The following is an 18,569-nucleotide window of genomic DNA, read 5'->3' as shown; positions in this document are numbered from 1 at the left end:
TGCCGTCCTTTCTTTCCCATGCCGGGTAGTTCTTGTGCTTGGGGGTTTACTGACCTTTGTTCAGTGGACTGTTCAGCCCTTGTCCGAACTTTCTGCTTCAAAGTACGGGACAAGGGGGGCTTCTCAGTTGCCTCCCTACATGTCTGCCTTTTTCTTAATTCTTTCGGGTTTTTGGTGGTTTTGCCTCTACATTCATATGGTTATATGTTAGGAAAGTCTGCGCTGTGACATTTAATTCTGCCTGCACCCCCCCCCCACCGTTGTCTTCTTCCCTTTTCCCTTTCCTGCAGGTTTCGGTTGCCTGGGTTTTTCTGCCCTATTCCTGGCCCCAAGAGCTACATACCCCCCACGCCTTTTTATCAGCATAGGTCTTTTTGAGATATATACATTGTCTACACTCTCTACGGCATCCTTTGCCGTTTGCTCTGTAGGGTGAGGAGATTTTTCAAGGCTTGCCATGCTTTCTATGCTTTCTTCTTCAAGTACTTTCAAGGCACTCTCCTCACTAGGTGGGGTTATGTCGGTTGGCCCTAACCTACTTGGCATTTGGCTCTTTATCTCCCCTAATTCTTCTTCTATTTTCTTTAGATGCTGTTTCTGTGCTTTCATCACTCCGTTGTTCGAGAGTGTTACTTCCAGGATTCCTTGCAGTGCCTTCTGTAGCAACAGGATTAAATCCATCAACGAAGATGAGGGGGTTTCCGAGATCACCGAATCCTGTATATTGTTTCTGCCTGGGTTTATAAAGTGGCTAGTCCTTGTATTTTCTTGTAGTCGTGGGGATTTTTGCGGTGTAAAATGCTGCTGGAATTGATCTGGAGCACCTCCCCAGACATAACTCTGGTTCTGGGCTTCGTTTCTCCTATGTCCTTCATTCCCTGATGACACCAATGAGAACATTTTAGGCGAAGATGACAGTCGGGGCGCAGAAATCTGATGGTTTTGGCTCAGCAGTGTCTGGTTTATAGATTTGGGGTTCTCCCCTTCTTCTTCTATTTCAAGGTTAATATCTTCCTGGGGTCCTCCCTTATCTGTCCGTCTTTGATTTCCTACTGTCGTGCCTGAGTTTTCTCCAATCTCTCCATCAATTTCCACTATTTCTCCGTCACAGTCTGATGTTATCGCTGGGTTTGATGATTTATAATGTTTCCCTACAAACTCCTTTATGGATTTTGACGCTGCCATGGGATCTTTCTGTTTCGTAGTTGTTTGGGTACAGCCTCTTTTCGCCTTCTGGGCGTTCTTCGTTGTCCTTTTGACTTTTCTTTTCTTAGGTTTCCCCTTACTATTATCTATAGAGGATGCATGGCTTTCCTGGCTCTCTTCCAGGGATTTTGAGCCCTCCGATGATTTACTCCTCCCTGGATCATCCGCTGTACGTGATTTCAACCCTTTTCTGGGGGCCATTTCTAGGTTTTTAGCTTCAAAGGTCTATTGGTCTGCTGAGGGTGGGGTCTCTTATTAGTTACTATAGTTTTTACTCTTATATAAGAGAAAAAAAAAACAAAAAAGAAAAGTTCCACTTACCTCTGTTCCGCCTGTTGCCTTCCGCCTGCTTGCCTTGCCACTCTTATAGTTCTCTGTCGTGTTGGTTCACCAACCTCTTCCGAAGTACTTCGCCTTCTTATACTGGCAAGCTAGATGCCCTTCTTAATTCTTCTGGCCCCTTAATTCTTCAGAGGCCTCCGAGATTTGTTCTACTATTTTTCTATCTATCCGGATCCACAATAACAGGGCCCCCCCCCCTAGAAACAATGTCCCTCGGGGGTTCCACTGGGGTTGCGACAGATGTTTCCTGTGTTTTTATCCCTGCGTATTTATTCCTGCAAGGATCTCTGTGCGGGTCTCTGTGCAGGTCTGCGTGGGTCTCTGAGCAGGTCTGCCCAGGGGTGCCGGTCTCTATCGTTTCTTTTTGATCTGCGGGTTTAGCCTGTCTGTTCGGCCTGTGCCCGACTTCCCCTCTGACTCCCGGCACTCGGCAAGCTCTACAAACCCTCCGACCCACCGGCTCGCGCCGCACTCCACTCCCCTCGTCTCTCACCCTGTGTGCTCCTCATGATACCAAGGCAGAGGCGGGGGACTTGTTTTGCCGCTTTTCCACGACCATTGGTGACCTCGTCCTCGATCCTCGGACATAGGCTTAAACCGGTCACTTCGCGCTCACGTTCGTGCTACTGCTCCTGCTCCTTCTCCGCTCGGCAATCGTTGCGCTTGGTCTGGCGAGGCGAGGCTTAGGCAAGGCTAGGCGAGGCTAGGCGAACAGAGGCAATCACTAGTAAGGAAGCAGATGTGAGTCAGATGATTGTAAATTGGATCTGTGCTGTGTTTCCTAAATGTGATGTAAAAAACGATTTTGGAGAAAATGATTGTTTTTTACATTTTTGATTATAATGTGGCGCAGAGGTTTAAAAAGTGACTCATCTACCTACGTGCATCAATTTTTAAATATGGAGCAAAAAGGTACTTGTTTGGGTTTTCCTGGGGAGCGTAGTTGGTGAAGCTTGTGTCTAAGAGTGCAGTGGACTAGGCTTCATGAAGCATATACCTATCTGCATTCTTAGACGCAGGTGTCAATTTGATTCTTTACAGTGATGTTAGCTGTGTTTTAAATCAGTGTAGGAAGCATATTGAGTTTGTTTGCATAGGGGAATTGTATTTTGTAAAATTGTGAAGCTCCATGAGAAAGCGTTTGCCTCAGTCTTATTCCTGTTGTGAGGCAGGTGCAAGATTTTGCCTCAGTCTTATCCCTGCTGTGAGGCAGATCATTGTAAATAGGATCTGTGCTGTGTTTCCTAAATGTGATGTCAAAAACGATTTTGGAGAAAATGATTGGTTTTTACATTTTTGATTATAATGTGGCGCAGAGGTTTAAAAAGTGACGCATCTACCTACATGCATCAATTTTTGAATATGGAGCAAAAAGGTACTTGTTTGGGTTTTCCTGGGGACCGTAGTTGGTGAAGCTTGTGTCTAAGAGTGCAGTGGACTAGGCTTCATGAAGCATATACCTATCTGCATTCTTAGACACAGGTGTCAATTTGATTCTTTACATTGATGTTAGCTGTGTTTTTAAATCAGTGTAGGAAGCATATTGAGTTTGTTTGCATAGAGGAATTGTATTTTGTAAAATTGTGAAGCTCCATGTGAAAACGTTTGCCTCAGTCTTATTCCTGTTGTGAGGCAGGTGCAAGATTTTGCCTCAGTCTTATCCCTGTTGTGAGGCAGATGATTGTAAATATGATCTGTACTGTGTTTCCTAAATGTGATGTCAAAAACGATTTTGGGGAAAATAAATGGTTTTTACATTTTTGAGTATAATGTGGCGCAAAGGTTTAAAAAATGACGCATACATGCGTCACTTTTTAAATATGGGGAAAAAAGGTACATGTTTGGGCTTTCCTGGGGAGGCTAGGTGGTGAGGATTGTATCTAAGTGTGCAGTGGACTAAGCTTCATGAAGCAAAACCCATGTCTGCATTCTTAGAGACAGGTGTCAATTTGACTCTTTACAATGATGTTAGCTGTGTTTTAAAACAGTGTAGGAAGCATATTGAGTTTGTTTGCATAGAGGAATTGTATTTTGTAAAATTGTGAAGCTCCATGAGAAAGCGTTTGCCTCAGTCTTATTCCTGTTGTGAGGCAGGTGCAAGATTTTGCCTCAGTCTTATCCCTGCTGTGAGGCAGATGATTGTAAATAGGAGTTCTGCTGTGTTTCCTAAATGTAATGTCAAAAACGATTTTGGGGAAAATAAATGTTTTTTACATTTTTGAGTATAATGTGGCACAGAGGTATACTCAAAAATGTAAAAACAATTTATGTGTGTGGGTGTGGGGTTGTGTGCATGTGGGTGTGTGTGGGACACACTTGTAGGTACCTAAAACAACCACAGAACCCAAAAGCTCTTTTCAGTGCTACCCTACCTGTAATTACTCAAAATGATTATTTTACACTATTATTTTCACTATTTTTCACCTAAGTACGCTCCCTGGTACGCTCCCCGGTGCGCGTACAGGACGCTCCCCCCGCGAAAATCAAATTTTCTTTTTTTTTGTCCCACGGGACCCTTTTATGGCCCCCACATCAAACCTAGGGGGTCAGGGGGGTGTACCCTGCCCCCTTTTGCTCATTTCCCCCTTTGATTTTTGCCACCTCTTGTATCTCAATCCTACCGAGACACAAGATGGCGGCCGCTGCTGACTGTTTTCGAATGTTTACAGACACCCGAGAACCAATCAGCTTGCCGTGCCCAACTGCCATTTCTTTTCCACACTTCATCTAACTGCACCAGAATCTCCTCTGACCATGTATTCTGTCTGGATTATTGGACATAGCTATATCCACTGGGCTCAAAGGTATGCTAGTACCAGAAATTTACACAACCTTGATTTATCAAACGTGAACATAAAATGGATTGGCCACAGAGGATTAAAATGTCACCAATTGATTCCATTGGTGAAAACCTTTTTGCATTTGCCACACCCTAACCTGTTAATTGTGCACTGTGGAGGAAATGACTTGGGCACTTTGACTGGGGTAGGTCTGGAAATGCTTTTAAAGGACACCTTTGAGCAATTGATGGCACTTTTTCCACAAACTGCCTTGGTATATTCCAATATATGCCAAAGGCAGAAATGGAAGTGGTCCAACCAATTTTGTCCACAATTTGAAAAAGCACGGAAACATGTGAATAAATCTGTTTCTGCTTACATGAGAGACTATGGAATGGGTTCAATATACAACAACAACTTGCGTTACAACATGCAAGATATTTACAGAGAAGATGGTGTGCACTTCTCAGATAAAGGGAATAGAATATTCCTCCTGAATTTAAGACTGTGCATTGGTACCTACTTGTAGGTACCTAAATCAGCCACAGAACCCAAAAGCCCTTTTCAGGGCTACCCTATCTCTGATCACTCCAAATGATTATCTTTTTCTAACTTTTTTCACTATTTTTCACTATAGTACGCTCCCCGGAACGCTTCCCGGTGCGCGTACCGGGCGCTCCCCCCGCGAAAAATAAAAACATTTTTTTTTTGTTTGCCTATTTGGGCCTCCTAAGACCCCCTCAGAAAACCTAGAGGGTCAAGGAGTGCCTACGATGCCCCCTTATACCCATTCCCAACGTTGTTTGTCTGCCATTTTTTGTCTTAAATCTTACGAAACACAAAATGGAGGACTGCCGTAGCGCTGCCGGTACGCGTACCGGGGCGCGCACCGGGAAGCGCTCTAAAAAAATGTTAAAAGTTAATTTACATAAAAACCACTGGAGACACTTTCACCAAATATAGAATAGCTCATACTACATACCAGTCCCAACCATTTTCCCCAAATAAAGTGGAATTCCATTGAGCCATTTGGCCTGTAGCCCTGTCTAAATATCCTGAGGTAAATTACATGACAAAAACACATCTCAAGTGTTAGAATTTACAACCAATTAAAATGTTACTTTCATTTTCTACTTTTTTTTCCTGACATTTGATTGGTTATGTACATGAATATAAATGAAAAATGAGAGGGAAACACGACCATTTTGACTACAACTACCTGAGGTACATCTTGAAAGGATTTTCGCATTTTGTCTTCTTCACCTCTCTGTAAAGTAAGTTGATAATTTGTAAGGGGCACTTTAAGTTATTTTTTAAAAACATTTTCTGATAGTTATTTACTGTCCCTCTGCTATAGTTATAGATAGAGATAGGCTCCTCTGTTATATTTCTAGATTGACTTAGGCTTCTCTGCTATAATTATTAATTTACTTACGCTTCTTCACAGGCACTTTTTAATATTTCTACTTCCTGCCTGTTACCATACATTGCTCAAAGTTAATTTCACTATTAAAAAATCAAAACTACCTGTCTGAACTTAAACCCAACAGTGCCATATTTCTACAGATTTTTTTTAATGCAAATTTCAGCACAAAAATGGAAGAACAGAACATTTCCTTTGAAATTGTCCTAGAGATGAACAATGAGGAAATCATTGAACCCATTGACTTGGAATTCATGGATGAATCACGGGACCATGAACTTCTACAATGTGTAGAATCTGTGGATTTCTTAATTCAATATGAGGACGTTTCTAAGAGTCAAATGTTGGAAGTTATGTTCAGTCAAAAAGAAGACATTTCGGACAGTCAAATGTTAGACGTTCTATAAAATTTTGAAAAAGAATCAAAAAAATAAATTTATATTTAATAATCAAAAATTGTTCGAGACAATATTCATTATTATATGTATTTCATAAACTAGTACCAAATTGATTATAATATAAACTCAGACTTATAGTATACTGTGCAACGTATTTCTGTTACATAATAATTTTGCTCATAGTTACTTCCTTTCTCCGACTATATTATCTCCAATGTGTATTTGACATCTCTTTTTCATCTCCTGCCTCCATGTTGTTTCTGCTTCCCTGACAGACAACATGCAAATTATCTACAGAGGAGACGGTGTACATTGACTTTAAGACTCAGCATTGGTACCTACATGTTGGTACTTAAAACACCCAAACAACACAACAAATCTAAACCTCTAAGCACTTTAAATTATTATTTTAGTGTTTCACTTAGTTTTCCCCATGTGTAGACATGAGGGAGGTGTGTGTGGGGGATGTGCGGGGGGTGTCTGTGAGGTGTGTATGTGTGTGTGTCTAGGGGGGATGAGGTGTATAGGTGTGTGGGGTAAATGGATGTGGGTGGGGATATGGGTATGTAAGGTGTGTGTGTGGGTGTGACTGTGTGGGGTGTTTGAGTGTAAGTGGGAGTGTGGGTGTGTGAGGTGTGTGTGAGGTGTGTGTGGGTGTGGGTGTGGGAGGTATATGTGTAGGATGTGTATGTATGTGTGAGATGTGTAGATGTGTCTGTGAGTTGTCTCTGTGAGTGTGGGGGGGAGATGTGTGTGTGGGATGTATGGGGTGTGTCTGTGAGATATTTGTGTGTATGTGCATGTGTGTGTGTGTGTGGTGGAAGGGGGGTGAGGTGTGTGTTTGAGTGTGGGTGTGTGGGATGTGGGTGTGGGTGTGGATATGTAAGGTGTCGATGTGGGGGTGTGGGGTGTTTGACTGTGGGTGGAAGTGTGCATGTGTGAAGTGTGTGTGGGGAGTGTGTGGGTGTGTGGGTGTGGGGTTGTGTGCATGTGGGTGTGTGTGGGACACACTTGTAGGTACCTAAAACAACCACAGAACCCAAAAGCTCTTTTCAGTGCTACCCTACCTGTAATTACTCAAAATGATTATTTTACACTATTATTTTCACTATTTTTCACCTAAGTACGCTCCCTGGTACGCTCCCCGGTGCGCGTACAGGACGCTCCCCCCGCGAAAATCGTTTTGTTTTTTTTTGTCCCACGGGACCCTTTTATGGCCCCCACATCAAACCTAGGGGGTCAGGGGGGGTGTACCCTGCCTCCTTTTGCTCATTTCCCCCTTTGATTTTTGCCACCTCTTGTATCTCAATCCTACCGAGACACAAGATGGCGGCCGCTGCTGACTGTTTCGAATGTTTACAGACACCCAAGAACCAATCAGCTTGCCGTGCGCAAGTCGCGTGGTGCGCCTGGAGCGCTCCCCGGTACGCGTACCGGGGCGCGCTTACAGATATATACATTTTTTTAAACCTAAATTACTCAAAATCCACTGGAGCACATATCTTGAGACATAGCAAAGGCACATCGGGCTACCAGTCCCTACAATTTTGCCATGTTTGGTGAAAATCCATTCAGCCGTTCGAGCTAAAACTGCGACAGACCACCCTATGGAAATTAACATGGGGAAAACACGTTTTGGGACCCCCCCTTTTATCTCAGCCCTCGCTTGATGAATCCCCCCCAAACTTTCAGGGAAGGAGTGGAGAGCCGCGAGGCAAAGTTGCTGAAAAATTCAGCCTGATTGCTCAACCGGCGCCAAAGTTATTCCAAATAGAATGTTGCGATTTCCCTATGGAAATCGATCCTAACTATATATACCTACTGGCGACCGCCAGTAGGTAATATATATATATATATATATATATATATATATATATATATATATATATATATATATATATATATATATATATATATGTATATATATATATATGTATGTATGTATATATATTGAGTCACCAATGTTCCTTTCTTAAAAGGAAAACACAGCACTCCAACAAGGTCGATATTCAAGGATTTATTTCATGCAAATAATCACCACTGACCACCACCAACACGTTTCAACCTGAAATAGGTCTTGCTCACCTATTGCAGGTTGAAACACGTTGGTGGTGGTCAGTGGTGATTATTTGCATGAAATAAATCCTTGAATATCGACCTAGTTGGAGTGCGGTGTTTTCCTTTTAAGAAAGGAACCTTGGTGAACCTTGGTGACTCAATTAATGCGAGAACATGCCCGTTCTCGGCACCAGCACCCGCTATGAAAAGTGCTCTCTCCTTGGGGATGTTTGTTGTTGGATATATATATATATATATATATATATATATTTATATATATATCGAAACAGCAAACTCTCACTACTTCCACACTGGCGAAATAAGAGAAACGGACCTGAAGTGGCTCAGGTAGGTTGATCTTTATTTCTTCAACCTTTCCCTCTGTGACGCTTTTCGAGCAAATATATATCCCTCTGTATAAGAGCATATATTTAGACTATAGATGTGTACCTACATATGAGTATTGCTTTGTATAAACATGTATACTAATTGCATAATTACATATGCAGTACAATCCATGTTGCACGAATTTTATGCTTTAGCTGAGGAGATTGATCAGGTAAAGAGTACCAATACCCAACTGGCAATCCTGGAGTTGCATGTCAAGTTCCTCTATGATGTCACATTTGATTCCCTCTCTTCAGCTGCAGCTTCAGTGGGCTCCATCGGCGCCAGACAGCATTTCTGAATAAGATCCCCAAAGATGGACCATACCCAAAAATCGCTCATGAACCACTTGCCATTCTTGGGTAACAAATTCTGTCTCAAGTCAAGAGAAGAATTCAAGCATTTGCTTCAGTCTGGAGAAGGAATGTTTCAGATGCTTGCTCCTGCCTCTGGTACAATGTGGCTACAAGACTACATTTTCTGCTCCTCAAAAGGACTGTTTTGTTCCCACTCCCACTCCCTGCAACTTTCTAAACCTCGAGGCCTCGCAGAACGGAATTCAGAGTCTCTTGGCAAAGAGGGCTATATTTCCTGTTTCCTGGCACAAAAGGTTGTTATTCCCACATGATTTTAGTCCAAAAAGCATCGGGGATTTTCACCCACTTCTAGACCACTAAGGAAGCTTATCTTTTTGTACCTTATTGGAAATTTAAGATGGTGAATCTCAAAGATATCCTTCAATTGGTAGCCCTGGTAATTTTCCTACCTTATGTTGACCTAATGGATGCATATTTGTATATACCCATTCAAACTTCCTCTCAGATATTTTTAAGGTTCTTTGCTCTGGGGTATAACGATAAGTTTTGTGTTCTACCATTTGGTCTTGCCTCAGCGCTAAAGATTTTCACTAGAACCCTTGCTCCTTCGGTGGGCATCTTTCACTCCCAGGGGCTGATGATTTTCTCATACTTGGAAGATTGGTTAATTTGTGCCTCTTCTTTCTCCAAGACTCAGGAAGCGGTCCATATTGTTTGCAACACTCTCACAGAGCATGGTTGACTTCTCAATTTTTTAGTATCTCACTGGAAGGGAGACTGAAAACTGCTTGAAATATTTTATTTATTCAGAGACAATATTGGGGTTAGTGATAATGGATACTTTCGCAAGAGTAGCTCAGTACTCTTCCTATAGCTCAATTTTTAAACATTGTGGTATGAGAGTATGCTTTGATTTTCAGATTCATTTGTTGGGGCAATTTTGTGCCATTCGATTGTTTTTTCTTATCTCTTGTATCTTCCATCTGGAAGGGTTTCGAGTGCCTGTATTATGGGCCTGAATTTGATACATAATTGTATTGATGACCACTGTGTCAGTCATCACGGCCATGGCCTCGTTGTATAAGTTGTGCAAGTCCCAGGCATGGAATAGCATTTTTACAGGTATGGGACGGATCTTAGGAGCGATTTGTGAGAGATGCTGTTATCCTTGCCTTAGGTGTTATGGTTGCACTGTCTGGAGGTGAGTGGGTTAGGTGTTTACCATCACAGTGGCTTTTTAAGGTGGGTGTACTGAAGAGCAGGAGGTAGGAGTCATCGCAGCACTTGAGTGGGATTCCACAGTGCTTTTTGAAGACTTCAGTATGTCAGTTATGAAAAACTCTGTCAGCAATGTGTGAAGAAAGCTGTAGGTCAATTGTATTGACAGGCCATATATATATATATTTTTTTGTCCTAGCCGCATTATCGTTCCAAGAAATATCCAACCACCATTAATGTCCTTGAAAGACTAAAGATCAGAAGTGGTCTCATTCCTTCCCAGGGCAGAAGTATCAGATTGGCGGGAGGTATCTTCCGGAAGATCTTACTCCATCGAGGCTTATTTCGAGCTATCGGCCCAGTTTCATCGTGGCACGGGGAGCCTCCCTCTGGGCCTGGAGTACAGGGCCTAATCATCGGACCCGGGGAAAAAAAAAAAAAAAAACGGATGTCCAGATGGTTTTTCATCTCCACTTAAGTAGAAAATTCCAGAAGGCGAAGCTTCTGGAACTGCCAGATCTTAACATGTCCACTTTAGATATTTCATAGAGCGATGTCAGCCACTCTTCATGAGTCGGAGGGTTGGTGTTGGCCCAATTTTTACATATTTGCCGTCTTGCTAAAAGGATAGCATAAAATAGAAATATTCTTTCTGTCCCCACTATGTTGTCGCACAGTCCGAATATAACAAACGACAAACAAAGAGGGATCGGAATTTTAAGGATTGATTCTAGAGAAATCTTGACTTCCTCCCAAAATGTACTAATGTTGGGGCATTCCCAGAACATGTGGACATCCGATGCTGCCGGAAGAAGGCATTTGTTGCAGCACTTCCCTGGTTGGAACTTAGAGAGTCTTTGGGGAGAGAGATATGCTCGATGCAAGGTATATAGATGGTTACGCCTCAACCAGGCAGGCTTGAAGACTTTGTACAGGAGGCTGAAAGATCTGGTCCATAAGTCCTCCATCTGAACTTCACCATCGCCTCCTCACAATTCACTCGGGAGATCGAAGTCTCCGTCAGCTTCCTCCATGATGGACCAATAAAAATAAGCCACCTCTTTGGGGCCCCTTGATCTCATCTATCAGATGTTTTTCTAGAGAGCTATACCCCCCAAGTTTAACGTTTTTCTTTAACTGTTCTCGGAACCAACTGGCCAATTGCATGTATTTAAACCAGGATAAAGCTGATCCAACCCTCTCAGAAAAAACTTCCCATTCCACCAAGGTCCCTCCTGCAACCAACTCTCCCCATCTTAGTGCCCCTGCATTCAATAGAGGAGGTGTAAAGCCATCAGCAAGACAAGGGGGAAGCCGCGGGGAATCCCTGATTGGAGCAAGATTAGAAAAATATGCCAACCCAACCCTAGCTTTTATTTGGGTCCATTCTTTTGCGAGCAGATATAAAATCTTTAACCTCACCCTCTTGAAATATCTCTGATGTCCAAATTTGAACAAAAAACCATCCAATGGTAGATTAGAGCCAGATAACATTGCCTTAAACATGCACCCGTTTGAGTTGTCTACGGGGGTCTTCAGCAGCATCCTGGAGTGAGACAGATGGAATGCCCAGGCATAATATTCCAGGTCTGGCAGTGCGAGGCCTCCCTTCTCCCTCCTTCTCCTTAGCTTTTTCCAGGCCAGCCTGGCGGACCTAAATCCCCAGTTGAAAGAGTTGATATATTGTTGGCATTTGTGGAGTTGTTTAGAGTCGAATGTCAGTGGGATGGCATTAAAGATAAATGTATACTTGGGAAGGATGGTCATTTTCACTAAGCTTGTTCTCCCATAAACCGTGAGAGGGAGGAAGGACCATGCTTTCAACAATGCCTTGGACTCGCGGGAAACCCGGTCTAGATTCGTCTGGGCCAGAATACCGATGTCATGGGTAATACTGACCCCCAGATAACGAATTGAAGGTGTTACTGGAAGTTGAAGGTTATCAATATTCCAGGCCATAAGATCAGTTTTCCCCGCATTAATTTCGTAACCCGAGAATCTCCCAAACTCCTCTGCCCTCCTTACGACCATAGGGAAGGCCTGCCCGGAGTCAGTTGTATAGATAAGGATGTCGTCAGCATAGAGCCCGACCTTTTTCTCCCAACCATGGAAGGAGAAAGGCGGAATACTGCAGTCATCCCTGAGAGTCTGAACAAAGGGTTCGACGTATAGATTAAACAGGAGGGGGGAAAGCGGACATCCCTGTCTTGTCCTCCTCATAATTTGGAAAGGCTCTGTGCGGGCGCCGTTGACCAAGAGGCTGGCCCTAGGATCTCTATATAGTAGGATTATTGCTCTACAAAATTTAGGACCAAGTTGGAATTTCCTCATTACGGCATCCAGATAGGGCCAATTGACCCTATCGAATGCTTTTGTGGCGTCGAGCGTCATGATCGCAAGAGGGAGAACAAAAGTTGAGGCGATATCAATCGCCCCAACCAGATCATAAGTCAGGTCAGCCAATTGGCGTCCCCGAATGAAACCATTTTGGTCATGATGGATAATCGTGCCGATCTCGCTCCCAAGACGTGCTGCCAAGATTGCTGCAAAGATCTTATAGTCGTTATTTAGGAGCGAAATCGGACGATAAGATCCACAATCGACTGGGTCCTTTCCTGTTTTTAGGACTAGGGCAATATTTGCCTCACTCCATGACCTGGGTGGCGCCTCTCCGTTCATTAAGATGTTATTAAATAAGTCAGTTAAAGTTGGAACAATAGTCGTATCTAATATCCGATATAGTTCACCAGGTATACCATCAGGCCCTGCGGCCTTCCCCCGTTTCAACTGTTTAATTGCTCTGGTGACTTCAGCTTCTGTTACCTCCTTATCAAGACGCTCGCTCTGTTCCTTGTTCAGCGTAGGGAGGCCCACCTTCCCAAGCCACTCATCCCTCTCCTTTGCGTTAATTAAACTTCTATCAGTATACATATTCTGGCAAAATGACCGAAAGGCTTCCCCTATTTCTGAGTTGGAGATCCTAGTGTTGGCTTCCCCCTCAACTCTCACTTCTTTAATGTAGTTTCTGGCTTGGTCTGATTTGATCTTCCAGGCAAGCAATTTGCCAGCAGCCTCAACATATTCAAAGTGTGAGAGCTTACTGGCCTCCCACCTCTTTGCCACTCTCTCCTGTAGTATTGAGTCTAGTTTATCTTTTAGGTCATTACGTCTTTTTAGGTTCTCTGGAGACATGAGGTCATTTGAGTCTATAAGTGCAAATTCTCTCTCTATGTTTAGTACCTCTTCTCTGTATTTCCTCTTTCTATAAGAGGCACGGTTGGTAATACATCCTCTTAAATACGCCTTCCACGTCTCCCATACAGACACTAAGGGGGCAGAATTTAGATTGTGTTCTAAGAATGCGGCGGACTCATTTATTAGAAATTCCCTCTCATCTTCTTCGAGTAGGATGGTACGGTCGAAGGACCATGATGTATGTATGACATTCTGGCCTAATGTTAGCGTGAAGAGAATAACCGAGTGATCGGACAGATGAGAGGGAAGGTAAATCACATTTTTCAGAATGTCCTTGAGAATAAAATTGAAGAGGGCGTAGTCAATGCGGGATTTATGCTTATATATATGATTATGGAAAGAGACCCCCAAGGTGTTGCCAGCTCTCTCCCGCCTTGACAGGCCATTCTTAAAGGTTTTGGAGATACAGGGCGAGGGACTTTGCCAGTACGCTTTGTGGTAGAGAAGGGCTGTCAAGCTGAGGTTAGAGCCTTCTTAGCAGAACTTTGTAAAGGTAACATTATGGATCTTGGAAGGACTCTGTTGCGGTCTTATAATGTGGTCATAGGTTAAGAGGGTCTTTTTTTTGCAGTTTTATATAGCATGAACTGGACCAGAAGGTATTGGAGTACTTTATGTGAGCACAATTATGACTACATTAATTTTTTGGTAGGCACTGCAAGATTACGTGATTTGCCCAATTTCACAGGATGTTGAGCGGACACCGAGACTCAAATCTGATTCCCCAGTTCAAAAGTCGGCAGCTCTTACCATTGCACCACATCCTCACATCTGCACTTTGTGGGGAGTGCTTGTTAATATGCAGTTATAGCATGACATCTGAGCCTAGATTACTAATTATTGTTGTGCGGGCGCTCACAAGGTGCTGTACAATTTTGCACCGCGCCTGCAGACTCTTGCAATGGTAGGTAAATTGATAAAATGCTTTTTATTTCTTTCCACCACACAAGCACTCATGCACAACCTTTGTAAATAACCCTCCAAATTACTTGGAAAGACCTTTCATGTAGTACTATCGGTCAGGGTGAGGTGATCAGCAGGTCTTTGCAGAGGATCTTTCAAAGATTTTGGACCTTTGCAGAATTTGAAGGTTACTGTAATATTTCACAGATGATGGCTGTATGTCTGAAAAAAAAACACTTGCAATTTTTTTGGGGGGGAGGGAGTTTTATATAACGGGAACTAGATCTGAAGGTATGAGAACGATTTTTATGAGCACCAGTTGGTTATGGACGGGCACATTCTTTTTTCTATTGTTAAGCATGGGGAGATTACATTTTTTTCCAAGAATCACAGGATGTTAAGCGTCCCTGCTAAGACTAGAATCAGATTCCTCAGTTTGGAGATCGATGGCTCTAGCTGTTAGGCCACATCCTCTCCCAATGCAATATTGTGTGAAGGAGGCATTGCTTATGAGAGAGAGTGCAATGCAGGCCATGAGAGGAGAGCTTCCTTGGCAACAGTCTAGAGCATAGGTACTCACAAACATTTTCCCGGGGGCTGCAAAGTTTGGTCCATGATGTGACCGAGGGCCGCAATAATGCCAGCAGGGGGTGTAAAGTGGGAGTAGAGGAAGCAAAGCATGTATATCTCGTGGCTGTCTTTAAAAATGAAGGTGATTCTAAAGTTAAAAGCCTAGTTTTCTCCATTCCCTAACCGAAATTAACCTTTAAAAAATGTTTGCTGTATAATTGAATTTTTTTTCCATATTAGTGCTGAGTCAAGTAAACAACAGATCAGTGCTGCTGCTGCCCAGTGGGCTGAATGTAAAGGTCAAGAGGGCTGCAAGCGACCCCTGAGCCGTATTTTGAGTATCACAGCTCTAGAGAGAACTTACATTGATGACTGGGGTGCACTGGCAGTGTTAAGGTGCAAAAATAGCAGAATAAAGAAGGAAAAACGTGCACGAAATGTGCAGCATTATGCTTTTAATTAGGATTCTCTTGCCGCATAATTTAGTTAGACCTGCCACATAATTTGGTCCTAGCCTGCTGCATAGTTCCAGTGGCCTTGGTTATATGGTAGCCCTATTCTTTCAACTAGACAAACATGAATAACAATAAAGAAAATAGACTGTAAATTGGAAACGCCTACTAATCTTTCTCCACATGCAAGCACATTGCTCATGAAGATTGTTTTAAAGGCTTATTTCAAAAGAGTCATGCTTCATCAGAGAACAAAGAGGAGAAGCATTCTCTATTTATAGCATTATATTAGTTTTGTCCATTCGCTCAAGTGAAGTGAGGCGAGATCACAAGATGCTTTGTGCTCTGAGGCCTAAAACCCTGTCCCTTTACAATCACTATCCCAACCCCCTGCCCTTAAAACTACTCCAACCCTCCCCAGCCCTGAAAAACCTGACCCCCCCAAGCCTGAAAAATACCTCCGACCCTCCCAGCCTTCAAAACTACTTCCGGCCCCGAGCCCTAAAATCGAATTCCGCGCCCAAGCCCAGAAAACTACCACGACCCTCCCATCCCATCCCATCCCGTCCCAGCCCAGAAAACTACCCCCGATCCCACAGCCCAGAAAACGAATCGACTCCGCCAGCCCAGAAAACTACCCCCAACCCCACCATCCCTGAAAACTACCTCCGACCAACCCAGCCCTGAAAACTAGCCCCGCACCCCAGCCCTGAAAACTACCGCCCCCATCCCAAAAAACTACCTTCACCCCCCAGGCCTGAAAACCAGCCCAGCACCCCGGCCCTAAAAACTACCGCAGCCCCCAGCCCTGAAAATGAGCCCACCCCGCAGCCCAGAAAACTACCCCAGACCCCCAGCCCAGAAAACTACCCTGACCCATCCAGACCAGAAAACTACCCGAGCCCAGAAAACTATCCCAGCCCAGAAAAGTACACAGCCCCACTTACCCCAGCACGGCTCTCTTCCTGGCGAGGTCTTCCTGCTTCCGTCCCAGCTGCCTGCAGCAGCCAGCAGCTAGAACATGCCCTGCCTTTACCATGCATATGCGTTGTTAAGGCATATACATGATGAAGGCAAGCGTGGTTGAGCTTGCGTAGTCGGAACACGCGTGGTTACGACCGTGGTGTTCCGACTGTTTCCCCTATTTTTTACCTAATTACGGAATTCTAAGTGATTTTGTTGAACATACAAAACTTAATTGGATTTCTGTGGCCGCTTTGTTGTCTCAATATTAATGCTGTGCCCTGTCATTCAGGAGATCAGATTTAAGAATCTGTGAGGTTAATGAAGCAGTCGTCAGACTTTGCAGCAACAGTGGCACACATCTATTTATTTATTTAATTCTTATTTAATGATGTCTGCAATAGGAGCATCACACACAGATGCATAGAATCCGTTCACTATGGTGTTCAGCGTGGTACAAAGAAAAGGACTGAAGTGCATAGAGTAAAGAGTAGGTAAATAAGTAAGGCGGGGTCTGGTGGTGATTTGGTGGTTGTGATGATTGACTAAGTGTAATGGTATTACACTCTTGGCTGCAGATTTACAAGCCCCTTGCACCTCTTCTACGCCGTCGCTGCGTCACTTTTGTGACGCAGCAGCGGCACAAAGCTTGGGACATGGTGCGGGGTACTTACAACGTGACGCATCTGGGAGATGCATCACATTGTAAAGCCCTGTGTCACATGTAGGCGTTCCTACGCGGGGGGCGTTCCGGTGCAGGAACGCCTCCTAAAAGTGGCTGAGTGAAATCTACAAGATTTCACTCAGTCACTTTTCAGGCCATGCTGCATCAAAACACTGGCGTAAGGTTTGACGCAGCATTGTAAGGATAGGGCACCCTGAGCCTTGCTGGAGCTGCGTCGCGCTTGTGATGTAACTCAAGAAATGCGCCGCCTTTACTGCAGAAGATGCGTCACACATCTGTCCATTTTTGCCCCATGGTGCGCCGCATTGTAAATGCGGCACATCCATGGTGGCGGAGCCGTGACGCACAATAACTGGCACATCCCTGCTGATATGCAGGGATGCGCCAGTTATTGTAAATCTGCTGCTTAGTACGGTAGCTCAGGAACATACCTGGAGACACAGACAAATGTAGTTGTTATTTTCACAGCTGCTTGGAAAGCCTCACGGATCGGTCCTTCAGTTTAAAAAGTTTAACACAATTTCGAATTTTCTTTCAAAGTTGTGGTTGCTAAAAAGCCACCTGGCTGCTTTCCAAACGAGCTCTAACTTACAGAATGTTTCATCCTTCTCACTGCACAAAGTATTTTCTTCTTGTCTGAACTTATACCCTCATGCTGTCCTCTACTGTTTTTGAGGCGGCCTCGATCAGTCCTTCCGTTTACTTTAACCACAATTCGAAAATATGACCTCTTGTGCTTCAGCATTTTTTTTAAGAGGCCTTGAAGATATTATGGCCTACAGACAGCTGTATCATGTATTATTGCACAAAGAAGAGCCAACGATTCTTTTGTAGCTACTACCTCCAAGTCTAATGATAAGCAAATCTCCTTTCCCCATGGAGGGTACTGTTCTTCTTCACCTACTGCTCTAGGCTCCACCATGACTCGTCCTCCCCAGTCTCTGGGTCGAACTTATGCAGCCTTAGCTATATGACACTTGACGTGGACTTCTAGATAAGGTTCAAAGGTGGGTTCTGTGTGATCAATAGCCTTGTCTGCTGGAACATGGTGATGAAGGCGGACATTTTGGTATCTGTTCCCTATCTTGACCTCTCCATTTTATCTTCAGAACACTTGCTCTGAGCATTTAGCAACTATATAGGAAATACAATTTCTCAGAAGTTGTGATTGCTATCCTACAAAGTTCATAAATATATATTGGTCAAGTCTATCACTTGGTTGAAGTGATGGTATAAACTCTACAGAGGTACCTATGTGCAGCAAGCCTCCCTGAGGACACCAGCCACACAAATCAATTTAGTAAATACGTACCATGCAACCATTTAACCACTACCCCAACAGAAGCTTACAATTAGTGTTAAATGTATTATTTGATCTCTATTTGTGTCGTGTAGTGGGTCATATCCCAAAACTTAAGCTTTTAATATTTTATTCACTTGTTGTACCTTGAGCAAATCTTTAGCACGTTGTTTTAAGTTGAGCTAGTTTCTATATCTCTGTTGGTGAGCCTTGGTGTTTTTTGTTACTTTGAGTTTCTCTTGTAACTACGTGCCCCACTCGAGGAACTATGAGGATGACAAAGGGAGTGACTGAAAACGAGTTCATTAACAT

This window comes from Lissotriton helveticus, chromosome 3_1, assembly GCF_964261635.1.
Source record: "Lissotriton helveticus chromosome 3_1, aLisHel1.1, whole genome shotgun sequence".
NCBI classification, from domain to species: domain Eukaryota; kingdom Metazoa; phylum Chordata; class Amphibia; order Caudata; family Salamandridae; genus Lissotriton; species Lissotriton helveticus.
Note: the sequence above shows the minus strand (reverse complement) of the source record.